The sequence below is a fragment of the Mustela nivalis genome (genome assembly GCF_964662115.1).
Source record: "Mustela nivalis genome assembly, chromosome: 20".
NCBI lineage: Eukaryota > Metazoa > Chordata > Mammalia > Carnivora > Mustelidae > Mustela > Mustela nivalis.
In genome coordinates this window covers 34477455-34486632 of record NC_139039.1, presented here as the reverse complement: position 1 = coordinate 34486632, position 9178 = coordinate 34477455, and the positions used below count along the sequence as shown (strand labels likewise).

The following is a 9178-nucleotide window of genomic DNA, read 5'->3' as shown; positions in this document are numbered from 1 at the left end:
ACACACGGTCTCCGCGGGGCGGGAGTCGCCACCGCCTCCCAGCCGGGCGCTCCAATCAGGGACCGGCATGTCTGTCACGTGGCCCGCGGGGGCGGGCCCAGGAGAGTCGGGCGCTCGGTCCGGCGCGAGGAGCGGCCGCCCCGCCCCACGGAACCCGCGGTCCCGCCGCCCCGCCCCCGGAGCCCGAGGCACGGCGCGGGGGAGGCTGGGGAGGGCTCGGGCCGTGCTCCGGCCGCCGCCGCGCCTGCTTCAGCACCTCCCGCTGTTCGCAGCTGCGGTCGCCGCCTTCTCCAGGTAAGGGGCCCGCGGGGCGCCGGGGGAAAGGGGGGCTGGCGCAGGCGTGAAGAGGGGTCTTGGAGGCGGCGTGGCGTCGCGGGAGCGGGCGTGTCACCGCGCCTGTGAGGATAGCAGAGCGCGTGCTGTACGCCCTCCCGGGCTTGGCGCACGACAGCCCGATGCGTGACTCCCCGGAGTTTTAGGGTCACGCACCTGATGATCACGAGGCACAAGCGGCAGCCAGCGTGTGTCTGGACACCTGAGCTGCCCCTGCAGTGTGAGCGGACCATTATTCTGATTTTTAAGGTTATTAAGTATATGCACGTCCGGAGTCCGGACTGTATGCCCGCCGGGCACCTGTGTGTAGATTTCCCACCCCATGGGAGATGGTCTTACTAGGTTGGACCGAGGAGGCGTTGAGTGAGACGGAAGTGGGTACCAGAAAAGGACAGTATTGAAGGTGAGAGGCATAGTGTTTGGTAAATCATAAAAAATACAGTCTTTCCTGTTTTCCCACACCCTCCCAGATTTTTGCCTGCAAATACTAAAAGGAGCCAAATTTAAGATGACTTTTACTCTTTTACAAGCAATGGATGTGAATGAAATGTAGTGACCACTTTGTGTACCACTTGTGTTTGTAACTTCTCCTGGCCGATTGACTGATTGCAGACTTGAACGAGGGCTTGAAGAGAGAGTGACCGTTTCTGAATCTTGCTCTGAGCATTTCGGGAACACCCCGGAGAGGAACGCGTTTTCCCTCCCAGGTTTTATAACCAAAGTTAGAAGTCCTTCTTGAATAGTTTAAGTAACCTCAGGTTACTTAAAGAACCTTTAGGTTTTCTCTACAGAGTAAATTCTGTAGAAAATTTAAATTTAAAGTTTAAAATTCGGGGAATTTATAAAATTCTGTTTAGGTATCCCTATCTCTCTCTCACAGATGTGTCTCCAGGAATGGTCTCATCAATAGTGAGAGGATAATCTCCCCGTGATTATCATACAACACAGCAGGTTTGGGATATTCTCACTACCCTGTTTGGGGGGAGCTGATGCTGGGCTTATGGTGATTACAACCACTATGGAAAAAGCACTTTTTTTTTTTTAAGATTTTACTTATTTATTTGACAGACAGAGATCACAAGTAGGCAGAGAGGCAGGCAGAGAGAGGGGAAAGGAGGCTCCCTGCTGAGCAGAGAACCCGATGCTGGACTCGATCCCAGGACCCCGAGATCTTGACCTGAGCCGAACACAGTGGCTTAACCCACTGAGCCACTCAGGCACCCGAAAAAGCACTTTTTAATGTCCTTTTGAGGTTCTGTCTCACTGGCTTAAGGATGCAAGAAAATGGGCATAGTTATGTCTTATCTGTATGAAGGCAGGAATCTGAGCCAAGTGGTCTGACAGTCTTTACTGTTCTGTGATCTAAAATTAAAGTAGAAATTAAGTGACTATGAAAAATTGTCAATTAACTCAAAATTTTGGGAAATAGTAAATACTTTACTGTATTGTTTAGAGTTTGATGGCACAAATGCTAGTTTTAAGTCATTGCATTAAGAGCTCTTGAGATGTCTTCTCAATTGGAATAAACCAATGGTCTGTTTCAAAGGGCACACAAGGAAAGAAAAATCTTCTTTCATTCATTCATTCATTCATTCATTCATTCGTTCCCTCTGAACAGCCCAAAATATAATGGGTACTGTATTTATTTCTTATATGCAACATAAAAAACATGTATTTTAAGTGAGCTCCGTTAACTTTATACTAAAATGGCTCTTTGAATGTTATTATATTGATTTGATTTTTTCTCCTGTGCTAGTATTTATAAAAATATGTAAAGAACTGTGGGTATCTGTGGAGAAAAAAAATCAAGTATATTTACTCGAAAGTTTAAAAGTTCTTCATTTGTTATTACTAAATATTGGTGTGCTAAAATTTTTTGTTACTTGTTCATTCATAATAATTCCATATATTAGAAAGCCACAAATTAATTTAGCTTAGGAAAAGAATGTTGTTAAATCCCCTGCTCCCAGTAGAGGGACTATGAAGGCTGGAATGTTTTTGTTATTTTCTCTAGTCTCTACCTCTAGCCCTCAGCTCCTCCTCAGAGGAGCCAGTGGTGGTTTTTAAATCACTCAGAGACAATTAGGAATAGTTGTATTTTTCTTTGTTTTACCCTGGTAGTTAATAGAAGTCCAACATAAGTGATTAGGTTATCACGATCAATAAAATTTGTTCAAATTCTCCAGACTACCTAATTTTTTTGCCTAACCTCTGAAATGAAGACCAAAATGAAATTCAAACAGTTTTGAAGGATTCACATTTCCTTCCTATATTCCAGAATTTATTGAAATCTGGTATATTCCAGAAAGGTGGCAATTTATCAGATTACTAAATCACCAGTTTACTCACCCATTCGTGGCAATGCCGTATATACAAACTTTACTACTACTGTATAGAATCGACTAATTTTCTTTTATATTTTGTATATCTACTCTGAAATATTTGAGTGAAGTCATACAGCTTTTAGTGTGTTTTCAGGAACTGAACTTTTTACAGGAACTGAAAAATTTTTTTTTAATTTTTAAATTAAAATACAATGTATTATTAGCCCCAGGGGTACAGGTCTGTGAATTGTCAGGTTTACACACTTTACAGCACTCACTATAGCACATACCTTCCCCAATGTCCTCATCCCAGCCACCCTCTCCCTCCCCCCCCTACCCCAGGCAACCCAAAGTTTGTTTTGTGAGATTAAGAGTCTCTTATGGTTTGTCTAGGAATTGAGTATTTTAATCCATAAGAATCATGTTAGGAATTTGGGAGGGGTTTCTTTATAAATCTGATGCCTTCTTTTCTTTTGTATCAGAAACATATTAAACTAAGAATTGGTTGGCACTTTTCAACATTCAAGACTTGCTGTGTTCTGTGATGATCACATGGAGATCCTCTCACTGTTGATGAGAACTTTCCTGGAGATTATGAGAAAGAAATGAGATGTGGGGGCCCCTGGGTGGCCCAGTGGGTTAAAGCCTCTGCCTTCCGCTCAGGTCATGATCCCAGGGTTCTGGGATCGAGCCCCACATTGGGCTTCTCTGCTCAGCAAGGAGCCTGCTTCCCCGCCCCCCAACCTCTGCCAGCCTATGGGCCTACTTGTGATCTCTGTCTGTCAAATAAATAAAATCTTTAAAAAGAAAAAAAAGAAAGAAAGAAAGAAATGAGATGTGGATGCCTGAAGAGAATTTGAGAAATTCCCCAAAGAATTTATTCTATAGAGAAACAAAACCTAAAGGAAAATCTTTTTTCTTATCTGGGGTTGCTTAAAATGTTCAAGAAGAACATGTAACTTTGGTTACAAATATTGATAGGGACATATTATAAAATGACCAGCTTTGACCAATGCCTTTGTGTATCAAGAAAATATCTCATCATGATTGATTAGAAAGATTTCAAAAGTTGTAATAGTAAAACGTGAGCTGTCACATTTGGAGAGAAGGTTCAGGTTGTTTTTACCTGACTTCAATGACTAGGAAAAACTAGATCTGTAACTGAAGAGAAATTCAAACATTTGAAATAGGCTAGACGTTGTAGAAAAGGCAGCCTGCCTTGAAGCCATAGGAGACACTTGTCATGCAGGTGTCTACTGGAGTGAGAGAATTTAAAAAACAATAATGACGGAAGTCTTGCTTTTTATTACTCTACAGGTGGGACCCACTGTGATTTTCTAGCCTAATTACTCCTAAAACTCTGCAATTCTGCATTTTAATTACATTTATATTAACAATAGATAGTAATAAAAATCTTCTACAGTAAGACCATACAGCAGATAATTTATCAGTTATTTGCTATTAATAGGGATTATTGATAATGGTCATATTCAGGGAAAACTCTATGAAGAGATGGAAGAAATAATTTTTCATGCTTTGGTAAGGATGTTACTACCTTCAATCCTTAATTTAGAGATTCGAATGCTCAGCCATTGAGAACTCACAGTAGAGGAGTTCAGTTGTCTTCCTTATTCTTAGGTTCATTTTCTTCCAGGTTGCTGACACACTAGGTTGTGAGCAAGGACCAATATCCCAGGCAGCCTCATTTGCAATTATATATAATAAATTCAATTTCTTATCTTACACACAAAAACTTTCAAATTGGAAAGGAGAAAATAATTCTCATTACAGAGAGCACTCGTGTTTGATGTGCTGTAGGAAAACCTGCCCTTTACTATGTAAAACACCTCCACATGGAGTCTTGAAAATTAAGCAGTTGGTTAATATGAAGCAGGTAATATTTAATTAAATTTAGTCCTTTAAGATAAAACAGTACGGATGAATTTTCATCAAGAGTTAACATTTTATTTTGAAGGTAAGTATGGTAAATAGGCTTATTAGAGTCATTTCAGAATGTTTGCTGGAAGGCTCCTTAGAGACCAGTTAATCTAACGCCCTTATTTTGTAGATGAGGTCACTAAACACGCACTGATATGTTGGTCAAAATGAGTCAGTGGGAAAGCTGATATAGAACTTGGGGCTCTGATATTCTGCATTATGCTGCTCCCTAAAGAAGTGTAGAATATGTCACCAGCATCATTTTTCTTTTTTTTTGGGGGGGGGGGGATATTTATCTATTTATTTTAGAGGGAGACAGAGAGAGCCCATGAGTGGATAGGGGAGGTGGAGGGGGCAGGGGAGAGGGAGAGAGAATCTCAAGCAGACTCTGTGCTGATGGGGGGAGCCTGCTGTGGGGCCTGATCCCACAACCCTGAGACCAAGGCCCCAGATGAAATCAAGAGTCAGTCACTCAACCCACTGTGCCACCCAGGTGCCCCATCATTTTCTCTTTCATTACATTTTTTTGAATACCTAATTCAAAACTTGGAGTAGTTAGGAATTACATCACTTTTATGTTTATTCTATATTGTTAAAATAATTACTGTACAAAGTGAACACTGTACATGTGTTTGGTTTCATCATATGGAAGGGTTACTTAAAATATTGCTTAGAAAGTGTTTTCCCACAATTTGTATCATTCATTGATTTGTTCATTAATACAAGTTAAGTTTTGCTGCAAAGTCTTATGTGATTTTCTTGGGGATTCAGTTATTTTAAAAATTCTTTATCCCAGTACATCTCAGTGGTACCTAAGTGCCCTTAGCCATCATATCTCCAGTTAAATACTAAATGCAGTTGAATACTAAAAATAAGAATCTTTTGGAAGTTGTAACCATCTAGATGATGGTTACTATTAGGTATCACTTTGAAGTTAGATGTTTATTTTCTAGACTTTGTGCCACTCTGGTACCAGATGCCATCTAGAGCAGTATTACTCGAAGTACCTTAGACCAGCAGCTTTCCTATGAGCTTGTTAGAAATGCAGATTCTCATATCAGGCCCTGAGCCGATCAGAATCTCTAAGGGAGAGATCAGAATCTGTTTTAATAAGCCTCGAGTAATTCTTAAACAAGGTAGGGTTTGGAAAGTACTGATAAAAGGTACATTATGCCGTTGGACCCCAACACCTCATGAGCTGGTAATGGCCATTGGATAATTCCACTTTTGAAACGTGGGAGCACCATGAACTGCCAAATAAATGAATTAATTCCTGAAAACATAATAGTGGGTATATTTCATAAACATCTGATAGTAGCTTTTTGGACATAATGTTTCATCTTCATTATTAACTACATTAATTCATCTTTGAGGGGAATTTTATGTTGCCTAAGAGCATAATTTTTGACAGATGGGCTATCAAGTAAATAAGCAACCTATGTGATCTGCATTTGTCGTGACTTAGCCCACGCAACCCTTCACTTATCAAACTTTAGGATTTATCTCAGGCCTTCTGTCAATGTATGGATGCATACACTGAAGACATTTTTGGATTTAGTGACTTATGTGGGCTATTTCTGTTCATTTTAAAGCTTTCCAGCTTTAACACCATTGGATTTCCTTTGCTGGTTTTTCTAAATTGACTTATCAAAATAATTTTTAATACCACTTGCCAAGAATGAGAAAATGCCAGTCCAAGTAATAGTTTCTGCCAAATTGGAATCCTTATTTTCAAACAGATAAGCATAAAGGCCCACCCTTGCTTAAAAACTCATATAAAAAAGGTATAACCCACAAAAGAGACTAATAGAAGGGGGTGGGAGTCCTGGTTTACAAAATGATTCATGGCATAGCTTCTCAAGTTTTCATTCAGGAGTAATGATCCTCTTTATAAAAATAAAGCTACAGGGGCACCTGGGTGGCTCAGTGGATTAAAGCTTCTGCCTTCGGGGTCAGGTCATGGTCCCAGGGTCCTGGAATTGAGCCCCACATTGGGCTCTCTGCTCAGCCGAGAGCCTGCTTCCACCTCTCTCTCTGCCTGCCTCTCTGCCTACTTGTGATCTCTGTGTGTGAAATAAATAAATAAAATCTTTAAAAAATAATAAAATAAAAAAATAAGGCTACATATTTTTCCATACCCTAATATAGAAATAATCCTATATCTTTTTATGACAAGTACATACTTATATTAAAATGTTTCTGTCAATGGAATATTTTCCTCTAACTTACTAGTTTATGGGTGAAAATTTATATGATTTCACCCCTCCTCTGCTTTTCTTTAGCTGACTCAGAATGGTCACACTGAGGTATATACATGATCCTTTTGTTCAAGAAAAGTGGATTACTTCTTCAGGCAAATTAAGAGTTATCCCCACACTGCAGCTCGAGATTCTAAAATCCTCCAACACCTAAGAAAACTAATTCCATAATTTAAATCCACATAATTTTCATTTGGGGGGTTAAAGTGTAGAAAAGTGTAAAAATAAATGTGCAGATGGATGATAGAGTCTGTGTAGGTGGATGATGAAATCTTTAAATCAGTGTCTTGGGCTTATAACGAGTGTGTTTTCTTGATCAAATTGAATTTGTGCTGGCGTGAGTGATCGTTCTGTGTGTCCAAACTAGCACTACCATAATGACCTTAATCTTTTCTGTTTGCTAACTAATCCAGGATTTTAACGTAGGTTAATACCATGTGCTTGTTGTGACCTATTTTGCCATGTAAGCTTTTAAGAACATCATGATTTGACATATGCTGGGCATGCTGACAGAAACTGCCCGGCCAAGCTCAGGAAAGGTAAATTTAGGAATGGTAGAAATTTAAGAGTTGAATCTTGGTCAGTACAAGATTCTAGAGGCAGTTTTTCAGCTAAATTATCTTTACTGTCCTTAAACTATGTAAGTAGTTCTCCACCTTTACTGTGCATATAAATCATCTAGGGGTAATGTTAAAAAGCAGATTTCCATGAAACAGCTGAACATAAGGGAAGGAAAAAAAAGAGGGAGGCAAACCATAAGAGATGCTTAGCTCTAGAGAACAAACTGAGGGTTCTTGGAGAGAGCTGGGTGGGGAATGAGCTCAATGAGTGATGGCTGTTAAGGAGGGCAGTTGTGGTTAGCACACTGTGTTGGATGTAAGTGATGAATCACTAAATTCTCCTGAAACCAATATTGCATGATATGTTAACTAATTAGAATTTTAATAAAAACTTAAGGAAAAAAAAAAAGTAGGTTTCCAGGCTCTACTATAAGATTCAGATCCACTAGCTTTGGGGTGTGATCCAGGAACCTGCAACTTAGCAAGTTTCTCGGTTAATTCTGATGCAAGAGAAGTAAGACCCACACTTTGAAATGCATTGATATAGAGATTTTTAAAAGTTTTGTTCATCTTGATAATCCATGGCTCCATGTATCAGTGAGAATAGTGGTCCTGTAGAATTAACGGATGCTAGACAGAGGAAGAAGACCTCAAGTTAGTGAGCCCATGGCTTATTAAAAAACACATTTTGGGGGGCAGTTTCCAGATATTTTCTAATGAGCACATGTTGATTATATAATTACAATTTTTTTTTTTTTTTTTTTTTTTTGCATAGTTCTGAGCGTAGATTTAATCGAATTTTAAACACTGATTTTTTAGCAAGAAGTTTTTAGGGTTTTGTTGTTTTTTGTTAATATAATCAGTATAGTTCTATTAAGAAAATTTGCAAAATTCCAGAGATTATAAAGGTGAGTAAAACAAAACTACCTTGAGTCTCCGCATCCTGATATGTCTCTGATGTTTGAATACATTTTTATATCCTTTTATTGATTTTCCTCAGTGTTTCTCAAACCGGCCACAAGCTTCGGTTTCCACCTTTGCTTTGGCTCAGCGTGCTTTCGGCACTGGACACCAGATGCCTGTATATTTTGCCTTTCTCATCTCCTTCCAGTCTTTGCTTAGTGTCCCCTCAATATCACCCATACCCCCATCTTTTAAGATTGACATGTGAGGGGTGTCTGAGTGGCTCAGTCGGTTAAGTGTCTGCCATTAGCTTGGGTCATGTTCCCAGGGTCCTGGGATCCAGCCCCGCGTTGGACATTGGGCTCCTTACTTAATGGGGGAGTCTGCTTGTCCCTCTGCCTGCTGCTCCCCCTGCTTGTGCTCTCTCTCTCTAACAAATACATAGACACACACACACACACACACAGAGTCTTTTAAAAAATTTGCCACGCCAGCTCAGTCTCCAGAACTCCTTGTCCTCTTTTCCTCCATTCTCTTCTCTGTGCCACAAATTCTCTTCTCAGAGACGCCATTGCCTTGTTTGCTTAGTTCATTCTCTCATTCCTTTCCTCAAGAAGAACTGTGGAAGGGCAGAATTTTTGTGTTTTGCAGAGTGTTTTTTCATGAGTGCCTGACTGGCACATAGTTGGGGCTTAATAACTACTTGTTGAATGAATGAATGAAATTGAGAAAGGATTATTAAAATTTTAGAAAACATAAACAAGTCAAAGGAATAATAAATTTCCAGCTATGAAATAGCTAATACTTTACCCTGTGGTGTGTATTCCTTTAGTTTTTAAAGTGTGTGTACGTGGGGCGCCTG

The 9178-nt window shown here is 40.0% G+C and overlaps 1 protein-coding gene across 7 annotated transcripts in view; it reads left to right on the top strand.

Annotated features, from left to right (window-relative positions):
• Positions 1 to 116: 116 nt before the first annotated feature.
• WDR17 (WD repeat domain 17) overlaps positions 117 to 9178 on the top strand; it is a 101202-nt gene continuing 92140 nt past the window's right edge. Inside the window, exons 1-2 of one of the 7 annotated variants that reach the window (XM_082715837.1) lie at positions 117 to 294; positions 1214 to 1284. The gene's annotated coding sequence lies outside the window, so the exon portion shown is untranslated. The remainder of the gene's footprint in view (positions 295 to 1213; positions 1285 to 9178) is intronic. The other 6 variants (XM_082715834.1, XM_082715832.1, XM_082715838.1 and 3 more) reach the window with 6 other exon arrangements.